The 14,556-nt window shown below is 57.8% G+C and overlaps 2 long non-coding RNA genes across 2 annotated transcripts in view; both read left to right on the plus strand.

Annotated features, from left to right (window-relative positions):
• LOC144375949 (uncharacterized) overlaps positions 1–6,983 on the plus strand; it is a 12,596-nt gene extending 5,613 nt beyond the window's left edge. The window contains exons 2-4 of the long non-coding RNA XR_013435864.1: positions 1,846–2,033; positions 2,784–6,484; positions 6,799–6,983. This is a non-coding gene — a long non-coding RNA (uncharacterized LOC144375949). The remainder of the gene's footprint in view (positions 1–1,845; positions 2,034–2,783; positions 6,485–6,798) is intronic.
• A 67-nt stretch (positions 6,984–7,050) lies between these two features.
• Positions 7,051–14,556, plus strand: LOC120884004 (uncharacterized). The gene is made up of 5 exons (XR_013435865.1): positions 7,051–11,105; positions 12,342–12,444; positions 12,695–12,877; positions 13,007–13,206; positions 14,288–14,556. It is a non-coding gene; the product is annotated as an uncharacterized LOC120884004 (long non-coding RNA).

Below are 14,556 nucleotides of genomic sequence, written 5' to 3' on the forward strand. Positions count from 1 at the left end.
CAGCTCTGCTCTACCAGGAGCCCCGCAGAGGAAAGCGCAGGGAGGACAGTTGCTGAAGCCCAGCTGCGAGGGAGGTGTTTCCTCATTCATTATCCCGAAGGTCCTGGGGGAGGTTGTACTTCTCCAAGAGGAGACAGGCTCAGGGCAGTTAGGAACCTGCCCAAGGTCACAGAGAGGAGGTGCTGGGGCTCTGCCAGGTCTGTCTGATTGCACATGGTCCCTGCAGGGAGGTCCTCAGCCAGTGGGGCTGAGCTGGGTCCCCAGAAGCCTGTCTGTACCCCTCATTATGTAAGAGGAGGCGGCTTTGCTGCTGAGGCCTGGGGGGGAAGGAGAGGGGTGGGGAGGGCTCTCCATCTGTGGGCTCCTGCCCTCTGTGGGGATGGCGATTCTCTGGGCACTGTGCCTGCTCTTGAGCAGAGCCCTGGGTCAGATAGCCTGGCCGCCGGGCCAGACCCTACTCAGGGTAGCAAACAGTTGCACACAGTCGGTCATTTCTACTGTAAAGCCATTTCTGATTGCTTTATTTAAGTAAAGCATATTTACAGAATATAAACAAAAATAGGAACAATCGAGAATAAGGTTTATAGAAATACGAAGCTGGTAATTTTTAAAAAATAAACGTGTAGCTGTGGGAAATTTTAAGCAGGCGCAGAGCCGAGAGAAGGCCTCTCTCTGCAGCACCGAGGGTGGGCCTCCTGCCACCTACAGGACCTGGGGCTGAAGGCCCTCTCTGCCTGGAGGCACCCAGGAGGGGCTCCCTGGTGTGTGGTTTTGTTTCTTTTCATGGTGCTGGACCCCGGGGTGCTTTACCACGGAGCCACACTCCAGCCCTTTTTGTGCTTTATTTTGAGACAGAGCCTCCCTAAGTTGCGAGGCTGGCCTCCATCCTTCCTCAGCCTCCCAGGTCGCTGGGATTTCAGGTGTGGGCCACGTGCCCTGTACCTGTTGTGTTATAAAATTTGTAAAAATGAGACTATTAAGGCTCCCTCTCTCTCTTTTTTTTTTTTTTTCCGGTTCTCTTCCTTAAGGCCCCTACGCATGTATAAGCTTCAAGTTCCAACTTGGGGGGTTTTAGTAGAGCCGCTGCACCCGCTCCCTCCTCACCCTTCGGCTGGAGCTTGACGAGCCTGGGGACCCGAGGTTGCTACCTGTGGCCCGACACATTTCCCAGGACGTCCTGAACTTGTCTGGCGTACAGTGCAGGCCCCAGCCTTGGCTTGTCCCCAGGGCCAGGGCTGATCCAGGGCCGCAGTGCAGACGGGCTTGCTGGCCCGGTGCCCTGGAGCTGCACCACCCTCCAGTGGAGGAGAGCACCATCACGTATTCAGCCGTGCTGGGCCTCACCCACCTGTGCCTGGCACCGAGCTAAGTGTGAGGGACAAGTGGCACAAGGAGCAGGTGACTCCCGCCTTCAGGAGCCTGCACTCTTCAGGGGGAGGCAAAGGGCAGAGAAATCCCAGGAAGGGACAGGAAGTACAGGGTCCCTCGCAGGCCTTGACCTACCTGGGAGAGATGGACGGAGACCCCCTGAGGCACTGCTGGCCATTCTGTCCACTCTGAGTGTTGTCCTGGGGCATGAAGCTGACGTAGGCCACAGGTCAGACTCCTCTCTGCCCTGGGGAGGGCAGCAGTCAGCTGGTGGGTCTGTAGAAGTTGTGTTTTTTAAATTTCTGGTGTCGACAAATGAGGCCTCAAGTCTATTCCTGTAGGTGTGTGCTGGCCACCATGCTCCAGAGCAAAGCTGCCCTTGGCCTTGAGGGCCGCAGTGCCCAGGTCCCGACATGGGCTTACTGAGACCAATTCCCTCAGAGCTGTTGGCCCTAACCTGCTTTTTTGTTTTTTTAGTTCTCGGCGGACACAACATCTTTGTTGCTATGTGATGCTGAGGATCGAACCCAGAGCCACACACATGCCAGGCGAGCACGCTACCGCCTGAGCCACATGCCCAGCCCCCCTCACCTGCTTCTTAAGGGCTGTGACCAGCCCCTCCCTCTAGTCCCTTAAAGAACATTTGAAGAGTGATACAGAGAAAGGTGAGTCCCCTTTCCCGAGGGTCCTCTATGCTCTGGGAAATCCCAGGACATGGGGCCATCCATGCACCGGAGGCCATGAGCTTCCACGTGGTGCTTCCGTCCCAGGACAGAGGGGGTGGCAGCAGGCAGGGTCCCTCCTCTGGGAACATCTGTAGTCCTTTCCCGGATCCACCAGGTACATGACCCAACGACAGCCAGGTACCTGAAGGATGCCCTTCAGGGTGGTGGGGAGGGCTACCTGGCCAGCGGCCAGTGAGGTTCTGGGGTCTCTGCTGATGTTCTTTGAATTGGGCCTTGGACTGGCCAAACTCTAAGCAGGCGGATTTTCAGATTCACTCATCTGGCTTTTATTGACTGTGCTTGGAGCTGGGGACACACAGGGGGCAAGACTGCCCCATCCTCCTGGAAGTTGGGCCCCGAGGAGGAGGAGGAGTTGGCTGGGAGGACCTGGGCGGGTGTTTGGGGTCATGTGGTCAAGACTGAAGGTCAGCGGAGCTGCCTGTGGCTGGAGAGCAGGGCTGGAGAGGCCCCTGGAGAAGGAGCCACCCACCTTTCTGGGGGATGCCCTCTGAAACATCCCGGGATGCAGCCGGCAGGTCCTTGGACACGTCTGATGTGGAGCCAGGGCTCCGGGCGTGTCCCTGGGGACGAGGCCCCCTGCAGTCACCGCTGTGGGGAGCATCAGGGAGAAGTCTCAGGCTGTGTGCTGGGCTCGGGCCCGCTTGATCCTGGTCTCTGCTCCCGTTGCAGGAACACAGCAGCCAGCGTGCCAGCGTGCCACTTCCGGGAGCATCTGTGCCCCTCCTCCCCCTGCTATCTCCGATCTCTCCCATCCACACAGGACGATGACAGCCGAGCAGGAACTGCCAAATCAGACGCAGCCTTTCAGAGCGACATCCTATTTTGAAGTCTGTTTACTCTACAAAAATTAATCTCCTCGATGCCTGGAGGAGGAAGATGCATATCAAACAAAGCCAGCTCTGGATCCCACCGCTCTCCAGGTACAAGCTCAGGGAAACAAACTGCTCCTCCCCAGGCGTGGACACAGGATGTGTTGGGTTTCATTAGTTAATCACACACACCCCCACCCCCAGAGGCCAGAGCAGAGCCTTGCTGACGTCTTGGAGGTTGTGGGAGGGAGCAGAGGACAAGGTGGAGATGGCAGTGGCCAGGGAGCTGGGAGCCACGTGGTCTCGATGGTTGCGCGAGACCTTGTGTGCCGTGGGGCTGGTTGCTGTGGCTCCTGTGGTCATCACTTCACTGGACGCAGCAGGCAGACAGGGAGAGATGGGCCATCAGAGCTCTCTCCCACTCTGCTCCCACCAGCTCTGTGACCTGAGTGGCCACCTCTGCTTTTCCTCTTCAATGAACTGACTGGTCACTTATATGCTGGCTTGTGTCCTCTGCCACCAGATTCCTTTGCTGAAGTCCTAATCAGAACGTAACTGTTTGGAGGCAGGACCTTGGGGTACGTGATCAGGTTCAAACAAGGCTGCCGGGGTGGACCCTAATCCACTTTGAGGGTGTCCTTACAGGAGAAATCTAGGCCCTCAGAGAGCCACTGGGAACGCTCCAGAGGAAAGGCCACTGAGGACAGACAGGGAGGCGGCTCTGCTGGCCGAGGGAGCGGCCCCTGAGAAATCAGCCCCGTGGACACCTCCATCCTGCCCCCCGGCCCCCTGAGCCACGGGAAAGGTCGTCTCTGCGCTCAAGCAGCACAATGTGGGTACTCTGCTAGCACAGCGCCAGCGGACTCTTAGAGATGCCGCCAGTCCCTTCTCTTCCACAGCCCAAGGTCATTTCAAGGGCCCGAGAAAAGCCTGCAGGCAAAAGTGTCTGGGAATCAGAAGGAAAGATGCAGTTCTCTCCATTCCTTTTTATTCCATTAAGGAGAAGATCTCGTTTGGCCAAGGTATGTCTTCAATGTCTTTCTGATACTGGAAATCTCCCTTCAAAGAAGAAATTGAGATAAAATTCTCTCAACATAAAATCCTCCACGAACTGTTTTCAGGTGACTCTTCTGCAGCCGTAACCACAGCATTGTACGGCTGTCACCGCTCGCTGGGGCTGACACACCCCGTCCTCCAGGGCCTGGTGGTCCCAAGCTCATCTTCATCTCTGGATTTTCCTACTCTGGACGTTTCATAGAGTACATGTCACAGGAATTGTATGTGTGACCTGGGTGCCAGGTCTCTGTCACCACATGCCTTGGGTTCATCCATGCCACAGCATGATTCATGCCTCTCACCTTTTCATGGCTGAATTATATTCCATGGAAACCACGTTCTGTTCACCTGTCTATCCCCTGATGGACATTTGGGTTGTTACTATCTTTTGGCAATTAAGGATTGTGCCCCCATGAATGTCAGTGTGCAAGAATGTGTCTGAACGTCTATTTCAATTCTCTGGGCTACATACTTAGAAGTGGAATTTCTGGGTCATAGGGTGATCCTATGCTCACATATTTGGAGAATGGATCTCTCCTGTTCTAATCAAGCGAGAGCTCGTCAGGATTCAGACCTTCATGGGAGAGAGCGCTCAGAAGAAGTTTGCAGAACTCTTGATTTCTAACAGCCTCACGAAGGCCATGCTGGATTTTCATCTGTAGGAGCAGCACGATATGTTTTTCTTAAATAAGTGTTACTGTAGCCAGACGTGGTGGTGCGTGCTGGTGATCCCAGCAACTCAGGAGGCGGAGGCATCGCAAGTTTGAGAACAGCCCCAGCCATTGAGTGAGATCCTGTCTAAAACAAAACAATTTAAAAAAAAAGCCTTTTGATGTGGCTCAAGGGTTCAATCCCCAGTATCAAAAAGGAAGAGAGGGGGAAAAAAAGACAAAAGAATTCATGTTACTCAGGAAACGGGCAGATGCAAACTTACTTAGATGCAAACCTACTTACAGGCGACACTGTCCAGAGGGCTGGCCTCCGCGGGCAGGCGTCTCTGTCTGGTTTACTCTGAGCCTCCAGGCCCTCCTCTGGGGCCTGCATGACGTCGGGTCCTGGGTACACGATCCCTGAATCAACGACTGTACGTGATACACCTCTGAACAGTGTCACACAGACGTCATTGTCCGAGCGGGATGTGGCTCTGACGGAAATCACAAAGGTGGAGAGCAAATGCCTAAGAGCTGGCACGGTGGCCCCAGGCACACATGAGGGTGACACCCAGCCCTGCCACTTGCTCACCCTGACTGTGGCCTATTTCTCATCTTCTCTGAACCTCGGTTTTCTCCTCCGAAGCTCGGGGTTATGGGGGGATGCAAGGTGCTGGTGTGTGCGGCACACTCAGCAGAGGTCGGCCAGGATCATCTGGACCCCCTCAGCTGCAGCAGGGGGCTCAGAAGTGGGGAGACACGGGAGGGCTCAGCCTGCAGGTGATGGGGGAGGCTGGGAGCCCCGCTGCCAGCACATGGTCAGGGCTGCCGGCACTTTCTGGGCAGGGCCGGCCCTAGGCCCACATGGGCATGGTTGTGCGTGAGAAGCCGCATCCGATCCTGCATTCGTTCAGGGCTGGCGGCCTGCGAGTGTGCTTTCCCCGTACCCTGGCCGGCAGGGCTGGCCCAGAGCTAGAACCCCCTACGTTACAGGGCGCAGACCTGTGCTGAGGAGGGCAGAGGGGTTCACGCAGCAGGTCAGCCTCAGGGTGGGGATGAGAGGGTTGGGGTGGCTTGTCCTGTGGCGCTGGGACCTGCCCGCCAGCCTCCTGCCCCAGGCTGGGCCCGGGAATTCGCATTTGAGTTCCCACCTTGCACTTGTTCTGCGGAGCTTTCCAGATTCCGGGGCCTCTGCAGGGTAGACAGGGCCCCCGGATCTCCAGGAGACTTCACCCTTCACCCCAAGTTGGAAGAGCGGGGGTGGGGCAAGGGCGCACCACCAAGCTGCTGGGAGGGGACGGGGCAGGGGAGTCCCTTTCATGGGCCACTTTCTCCTTCTGCCGGGGACACTGGGTGAAGCTCAGTCCTCTGGGTGTCACGGTGCTGGGAGCAGGGCCCCGGCAACCACGCAGACGCCTGCCAGTTGGGGCCGAGTTAAGTGGGTACAGGTAACAGGGCTCAGCTGGGGACCTGGGACATGTGCCCATGGGGAGCAGAGAAGCCACCAGGTCCAGGCCCAGCACCGTCTATCTTGATGTGACCTGTGGAGGCAGCGAGATGAGTGGGTGTCCCTCCCGGGCCCTGGGGGCTTATCATGGTTATTGGCTCAGAGGGCCTTGGAGAGCCGCCGTCTGCAGAGTGACATGGAATTTATTACTCCTTCCGCCGCTCCACAGCCTTCCCCCAGCGCTTTTCTTTGGAAAAATGGTTCCTGCCAATCTTGCTGTTTACTTAAGCGGTTATTTATTTATTTCTCCCGCTGCCGGTCTGAGCACTTCTTGGTAACTTCACCGCCTCTTCACCCGCGTAGAGGACCCCATAAGGAGAGCCCGAGCCCTGAGGAGCAGGCAGGAAGGTGACCTGCCTGGCCTGGGCCGGGCCTCAGGAGCTTGGGTGAAAATGGGTGGCTATGGGTGGCTGCACCTCCTCTGCCCAGCTGGGAGGTGGGGCCTGGGACACACGGCGCTCCTGTGCTGGCTTCTGTGGCTTCCACTCACTGGCCCGAGGCCTTGGGCAAAGTGTCCCCTGTCTGGGCCTCAGTTTACTCACCTGGGAACAAAGGAGAGGGGCTCGTCCCCCGTCCTGTGGTCTAGGAAGGCAGAGGGCACGGATCTGGCTGAGTCGGTGGTGAACCCACTTCTCTTTGCTTCTCTTGCTGTGGCCCTGAAGACAACCCGCGGTGGACAAGCTGCCCAGTGCCGCGCCCCGTGCTGGGCCCTAGGTTGGCCCTGTTACAATGCACGTCTGATTCTTATGCAGGTGAGGAGGCCAACAGACCAAGGGGGATGCCACTGATGAGACAGTTGGCCACTCAGCTCAGGTGGGGGCCCGGCCCTACCACACAGGCCCGTGCAGGGAGGGCGGGCAGAGGGGGCGGGAGCAGGGGCGGCCCGGTGGGGGTCTTAACTGTTTCCCTGGGAAGGGAGGAACGGCAGAGGCCGGGTGAGAAGCCTAGCTGGCCAGCCTGAGTAGTTTTAGTGGGCTTTGGGGGTGGCGGGCTTCTGGAGGTCTGTTCATGGCCCTGGGGTGATGGGGGCCGGTGGACGGTGGTCCAGTGTGAGCCTGATAACAGAGGTGTTGGGGTCGGCTCTGGATGGTTTGCACGTGAGGGTCCCTTTGAAGGTGAGTGGTTTCTATCTCTAGGAATCAGCTAGACAGGTAGCTGACGTCCGAATGAAGAAAATAAGAAGAAACAGAGGCACAGTGAAATGTGTGCTGCGTGTGACTTCTGTTTGGTCTTTTCACTATTTATTTTGAGACATGGTCTCACAACATTGCTGAGGCTGACCTCAAACTTGTGATCCTCCTGCCTCAGCCTCCCGAGCCGCTGGGATTACAGGTGTGCACCACTGCGCCCTGCTAATTTTCATACATTTTTAGTAGAGTCTGTAGTTGACATTAGCATTCATTCTCTGTTGCACACTCTGTAGGTTGTGACGAATGTATGAAGTCATTTTCCACCATCATTACAGCATCATACAGGAAAATTTCCCTGCCCCAAACACCCTCTGCCCTGAAAACCCCAGGCAGTCACTGAACTTCCTACTGCCCCCGGCCTTGACTTTTCCAGGATGTCCTGAGCAATGTGTGTTTCCCCTTTGTCTTTACGTGTCTTGTTGGCTCATTTCTTGCTTTTTTTTTCTAGTTGTTGAGGACCTTTATTTTTATTTATTTCTTTGTGGTACTGAGAATCGAACCCAGTGCCTCACACATGCCAGGCAAGCTTCCTGCCACTGAGGCACAGCCCAGCCCGGCTCATTTCTTTTTATTTCTGGATAATATTCCGGCACCAGCATGGGCCACCATTTGGAAATGAAGCTTACCCACTATTAGCATTTAAGGGAGCGGCCCAGCCTCCGTGGTGCAGGCGGGGCTCCCCGATGTGTGCGCACAGCCCGGGTGGAGCCCCCAGCGACCACTGTCCTGGCACTCAGCACCAGAGCCCCAGGTCAGGCAGTGGGGACGGTGGATCTGTGGGCGTGAGCCACCGGGGCCCTGCTTCTGCTCCGGGCTCCACGTGGCTGTGGGGGCAGTGCTGACTGTCCCTGAACCTCTTGGTGGTGGAGACCCAGGGGCACTCTTCTTTACCCTGAGGGCTGCAGGCTGGCGAGGGCGTCTAGGAGTCGGAAGGCCCTGCCTCCTGGAGGAACTGCAAACCGCTGCGAGAAGACAGACCCCGGGAATGGGTGCTGCTGGCCTGGAGCGGCTGGAGGCCTCCTTGAGGCCGTTCAGGGCAAGGGGGCGGGCTGCTGAGCTTCCTGGGTCCCCGGGGTGGGCTTGTGCCTGCTGCTGGCTCCCGCTGCAGACTCTATGGGATCCTTTCACCCTGCCCCCTCCCAGACTTACACCCTGTCTGGGACATGGCTTGCTGCTCCTGGGAAGGCTCCTGGCCAACGTGCCCCCGACAGGGCGTCTGCCCCCCTTCTGCTGGCGTGTGTGTGTGTGTGTGTGTGTGTGTGTGTGTGTGTGTGTGTGCTCGCGCGCACATGCGCATTGTGTGCAGGGTGCTGCAGAGGTGGGCGGTGCTGCGGCAGCCCCTCCTTCCAGAATCGACTCCAGGTCCCGGAGCCCTATGGGGGGAGCCAGGCTGCCAGCAGGGACCAGCTGACGTGGTGCCATGACCAGCGAGCTGCTAGGGGAGAGTGCCCACAGGCTGGCATTCTGCCAGGCAGCCTCAGCTGGAGTCTCAGAACCGCTCGAGGCACCCCAGAGGTCGGGAGCCGGGAGCTTCTCCTCTCACCTCTACATGGGTTTTGCTTTGAACTCCTCGGGGTTCCAGCAACTCCGGAGGCCCCCCGGGAACAATACCTGGGGGAGGGGGGGCTGCTAAGCAGCCAAGCAGGCCCTGCTCCCCCAGGGAGGCGGCTGATTCCAGGCAGACCTGAGCACCCCGCGCTGTCCCACGCTGGGCTGGCTGGGGAGGGTGGAGAGGATCCGCTTGTTTTAAACCTTCTCTGAGCTCTCCTGCCTGTCTCTGCCCAGTGCTCCAGCTGACTTTGTCCTGGGGGAGGTTATGGAAAGATCTTAATGCTGCCCATAGGGCATCAGTAGGGTCCTGTGTCCCCGACCCCGGGAGCCTGGACAGGGCGCTGCAGGCGGCCTGTGCCTACGTTCGCTGTGGCTGATGTACCCCTCTGTTTCCTCAAGGTCAAAGAGGAGAAGAAATGAGGGGTCTGAACCAGCCGCCTGCGTGCCTCCGACGTGTGTCCCCCCGAGGCCAGGGCCAGTCCCCGTAAGCTCTGCGGTTCCTCCGGGGAAGGGAGTGAGTGGAGGGTCCACACTGGTATTTTCATTTTCTGACATTTGTCTGAGCCCTGTAAGCTCCTGAGCCTCTGGAATGGCCGAAAGGCTCAGGAAGAACTGGGCACCAGCCGGCCCAGAGGCCTCTGCAGGCGTGAGACAGCACCGGAGCCCCTCCGGGAAAGGCAGCCTTGGCTGAGCTCCCTGAGCTCCAGGTGGAAGGTGGATGGCTGTCGGCTGCGTCCCCAGCCCTCCCCGTCCAGTCCTGACTTGGATTCACATCTCCTCTGGCAGCAGCGGCTGCTCTTGCTGCAAGGTGGGGAAGAGAGATCAGCTTCCCCACAGCGTGAAGTAGCAGGAAGTGTGCTGTCAGCTTCTGCGGCTGGCGAGGTCTTGGGAGGGAGCGGCCTTGCTGTGTGTTTTGGCCAGGTAGTTTTGCCTCTCTGGGCTCATCAGTAAACAGAGACGGAGGGCTAGAGCGCTGGCAGGGAGGGCAGCCCACTCCTGGGGGAGGAGGGGCACCCCAGAAGGACACTCATCTCTAGCTTGGATGCTTACTCTGAGATCCGAGTCTGGGTCAGGCAGGGCCCACACCCAGCCCTGCAACCCTGGGAGCATTTAAAAAGACCAGAGTGGCCAGCTGGGGTCCCCTTGAGCTTGGGTGTCCTTGGTCCTTCCTTGAGGAGGGCTGAAGCCCAGCTTCACAAATGGGGCTGGAAGCTGGCACCGGCCTGAGTTGTCTGTGAGTTAGCGTTTGCTTTAAATAGAATCACACTGTCCCCTATTTAATAAAATGCAAATAAAAGTGCCAATACTGTCTTTCTTATGAATGACCTGGCACTGCTATTCCATTCTTACAATAACCCAAAGAGGTGGGAGTGACATTATCATTCTTCTATAGACTGACAACACTGAGGCAGAGAGGTTAAGTAACTTACCCAGAGTCACACAGCTGAGACTTGGCAGAACAGAACTTGAGCCCAGGCCTATCAGAGCTCGAGTTCAGGAGATAACCTCTAGGCTACACGGCCTTCTTCTTACCGTAATTGTAGAAGTCCTGGAGGGACGTTTACTGAACAGCTGTGCCTCGGAGTCCTTTGCTGGAGGCTGAGCTGGTAAGCCCAGTTGGTTGTGGCGGGTTGAGTCCCAAAGAGGCCACTTTGAACTTTATGCCTCGAAAAACTAGAAGCTACCCCTGTGGCCCCGGCCATTCTCTCCAGTATCCTGCCTGGCCTGACCCTGTCAGCACAGCCCATTGCCCGAGATTGGGCAGGGGTTGGAGGACTGTCCAGAGACTCAGCAGGGTAGGGAGTAGCACCCCGGCTTCTAGGCCTTTCGTTAGTTCAGCGGAAGCTCTGGCCACAGGCACGGAGCTCGGGCAGCTGTGTATCTTGGTATTTTTCTTCCTTTCTTAGGAAAAAATGATGAGAAGAGTTGAGAGCCTCTCACACACGATTTCAGGGCACAGTAAGAGGACTTCAGGAGAATCGGTTCTGTGATCACAGAAGTAAGAGCAGGAACTGCCCCTGCCCCGCCTGACTCCCACCGCCCACGTCCATCATGCCTGGATAGTGCCGGGCAGGCGGGAGACGGCAGCCCTGGGACCTGGCACCGTGGCACAGAGGAAGGTCTGCAGCTGGGTCAGGAAACTGAGGGTCCTTGGGGGACAGACAAGGACAGGCTGGGCTCCCAGCCACCCCAACAGGCTCGTTTACGAACCCACAAGACAGAACCCTGTAAGTTGTTAACTCATGAAAAAGACACTTCTAAGGGGTGACAGCCGGGCTCTGCCGTCCACTGACCTGTGTTCCCGTAGGGAGCTGATAGTTCTTTACTTACAAAAAGAACTTTGATTTTACCCAAGGACTTGCTCTGGGTTGGCTTTGCAGAAGGACCTGCAGCTTCAGTCAGTAAAGGGATTTGATCTTCAAAACCAGATAGGAGCATGGACATGATGGAGCCAGGTTTTTGTATAAAGCAAGGGCCACATGGGTGAGCAGAGCGGGTGAGGCAGAGGGCCCAGCTCAGCCAGCTCCACCCTGGTGCAGGCGTGTGTCCGTGTGTGCACCGCATGGCTGGCGGGTTCTCCCATGCCAAGGGGGAGCGCGAGGCGGCGTTGCTTTTCTGTAGAGCAAAGCACATGGGATCTGGGATGCAGGAGCCAAAGGCACAAACAAATAACCAACAGCCCAGCTTATAAACAGATGCAGGCTCCGACAGCCCCACGCAGCCACCAGCTCCCTGTCCCAGCGGGAGCAGCCGGCACAGGGCCAGAGAGAGGGACCTTGAGTCCTTCCAGAGAAGTCCTTTCCCCAGCTGCTGCCCACCTGGTGGAGTCCACCAAGGCCTGGCTCTCCTCCCGCGGCCATGAGGGCGGCCTCCTGTGTGCTTCCACTTCTCAGAGCAGAGGGCGGTCAGCTCCCAGGGCTGCGGAGGTTGCTGCCTTCTCTCAGCCCCACCCCGTGTCCCCAGTCCTGCCTTCAAGGCAGCACTGACTCAGAACGGCAGAGACACTAGATCTCAGGACGATGGCTTGGTTGTGTTAGTCTCGGGACTCGTCGTCTGGCATTGGCTGGAAGCGTGGGACCCGTCTTCTTGTTTTGTGGTTCTGGGGATACAACCCAGGGGTAGCCCTGAGCCACATCCCCAGAGCTTTTCATTGTTTCTTTGGGGACAGGGTCTCGCTAAGTTGCTTAGGGTTTTTCTTTTTTTTTTCTTTTGCTTAGGGTTTTTCTAAGCTGACGAGGCTGGCTTCAAACTTGCAGTCCTCCCTAGTCAGCCTCCTGCGTCTCTGGGATTGCAGGTGCGGGCCACAGCACCTGGCTTGGACCTGTCTTCTTGACCGTCTAAGGGTCTCTGCTGTTCCAGGGAGCATCCCAAGCAGAGTTAATCTGTCTGTCCATCCATCGTCCATCTCCCTCCTCCCTCCCTCCATGTCCATCAGTCCACCTTCCTTGTCTCCATCCTCCCAGGGACATGCTGACTGACAACTCTGAGAAGCCCAAGTGGGTACAGTGAACGTCCCTCTGGCTCTGACCCTCTTTGCCTTCTCCTCGGCGCAGGACGCGGGCTCAGGTGAGGGGATCCAGAGGGCGGAGCTGCTACAGGGAAAGTCCTGGGTGCTGTGGGAGCCCAGGGCAAGGCTGTGTGCGGAGGATGGTGACTTCTCATCTGAGGCCAGACTCCTAGACCACACTGCTGCCCGGCTATGAGGGTGGGTGGCAATTCCCAGGGTTGGCACGGGTTAGTGCAAATGGAGAGTGCCCAGGGCAGGAGGGCACTGTGACAGCAGTGATGGCCACTGCCCACTTTGTGCCTGCCACAGGATGGTACCCTCAACAAGGCTCTGCCACCACCTCAAGCTGAGTGACTTTGGCCAGGGTTCTGGACCCCCCTGAATTGCATTCCCTTCATCAAAAAGGAAGAGCGTGAGCTGGGAGTGGCGATGCAGCCTGTGATCCGGTGATCTGGGAGGCTGAGGCAGGAGGGTCACAAGCTCGAGGCTCACGTAAGCAATTCAGTGAGACCCTGTCTCAAAGATGGAAAGGGCTGGGGATGCAGCTCGGTGGCAGAGCCCCCTGGGCTCGGCTGCAAAAAGGAAAAGCAACCACAAGGAATCACCGTGTCCCTTTTCCAGCCTGTGGTCTGCGTGTCAACGTCAAACCCTCTTCACGTGCTGGTTCTTCTGTGTGGAAGACTCACTGGTTGAGAAAACTCACAAGGACAAGAAGCTACTTTGAATTCAGTCGTGGTTTAAAATCAAGTTATAATTGGTCATTCGAAGCCGCACGCGTATGCATTTGAGAAATAACCCCGGCCTGGGCTTTGTCCTGAAGGGTGAGTGCGAGGACCTCGGTCAGTGTGTGGTGACTCTGCCGCCCCCCCCCACCCCGGGGGCCAGGTCCTCGCAGCACCCCTCCCAAGTCTGCCTTCTGTCATCCACAAAGGGCTCCACTCCTGCTGCCCTCCACTCCTGCTGCTTGGAGAACAGGAAGGAGGCGGAACGGCAGGGCAGGAGCCCAGGGAGGCTGATGGAAGGTGTCGATGGCAAGTGAGGCAGAAATGGGAGGGCGGAGGTCCCCGGTGACCCCCAGATGGGCTCCACCATGTGAAGGGGCCATAAGAGCCCTCAATCCTGTCGCGGAAGCAGATGTGCTTCACAGGTGCTGGCCTCCCCTGTCTTGGCCAAGGGTCCCCACCAGGGCACCTTTCACTACCCAGCGAGCGCCACATGTGATCCAGTGGTGAGCACGGGAGTGTGGGGCAGCTGGGACACAGCTGGGAGGACTCCCCCAGCCATGCTGGGCGAGGCAGGCTGCCCCTGGTGGTGGGCTTGGGGAAGGGACAGGACAGTGCTGACCAGGGCTGGAGGTGGGCAGGGCTCCCGGAGTCTGCTAGAGCTGGCTGGCACCACGGGCTGGGCGAGCCGAGCTCTGGAGACCTCTGGATGGAGTCCCTTCTGGAACCTAGCCACGGGCCTCAGAGAAAGGGGCAGGGGACAGCGGTTTCCACCACAGAACTAAATGCCTGGGGTCCTTGTAGGTCCCCGAACGGAACATGCAAACGGCTGGAAACAGGCCCGACCTTTCCTTCTTTTAATTATTTTTTAAAACCTTTCCTTTCTGAGGCTGGGTTTGGGCCGACTGCACACATCAGCACTCCGGCTTCCCGGGCAGGGAGGCAGAGCCCGGCCCGCCCCACTTCTGGCACAGAGGCTCAGCCATGATGCAACTGTGGGCAAATGAGGCCGTGCTGGGGCCGGGGAGCCTGGGGAGGGCACCTCTGCCTGGGAGAGAGGCCCCGATTGCTGGTGCGGTCTCGGCCCTCTGGAAGCTGTCGTGAGCTCCAGTTTGACTTTGGGTCTTGCAGGCCGGGTACTGAACGGTTTCAGGATCATGGAAGCTTTCTCATACCGCAGGGAACAGCTTCGACTCTACCAGAGGCCCCGCGAGCGCACTGCCCCCGCTGTCCGTCCAGAGCAGCCCAGGGACCTCTCCCGCACAGCTCCCGCAACTCTAACAGATTGTAGTCATTTGTCCCTCTGTATGTGAATGTCACTCTCCCCGACTAGAGATGAGTGCCACCAGGGAAGCATGCACACCTGGAGCTCTCCAGGATCAGAGGTTAAAACTGGGCGTGTGGGTGGGCGGAGGGGCGGAAGGATGGGCAATGGATGGGGAGTTACGG

The sequence above is a fragment of the Ictidomys tridecemlineatus genome, chromosome 3 (genome assembly GCF_052094955.1).
Source record: "Ictidomys tridecemlineatus isolate mIctTri1 chromosome 3, mIctTri1.hap1, whole genome shotgun sequence".
Classification (NCBI taxonomy): Eukaryota; Metazoa; Chordata; class Mammalia; order Rodentia; family Sciuridae; genus Ictidomys; species Ictidomys tridecemlineatus.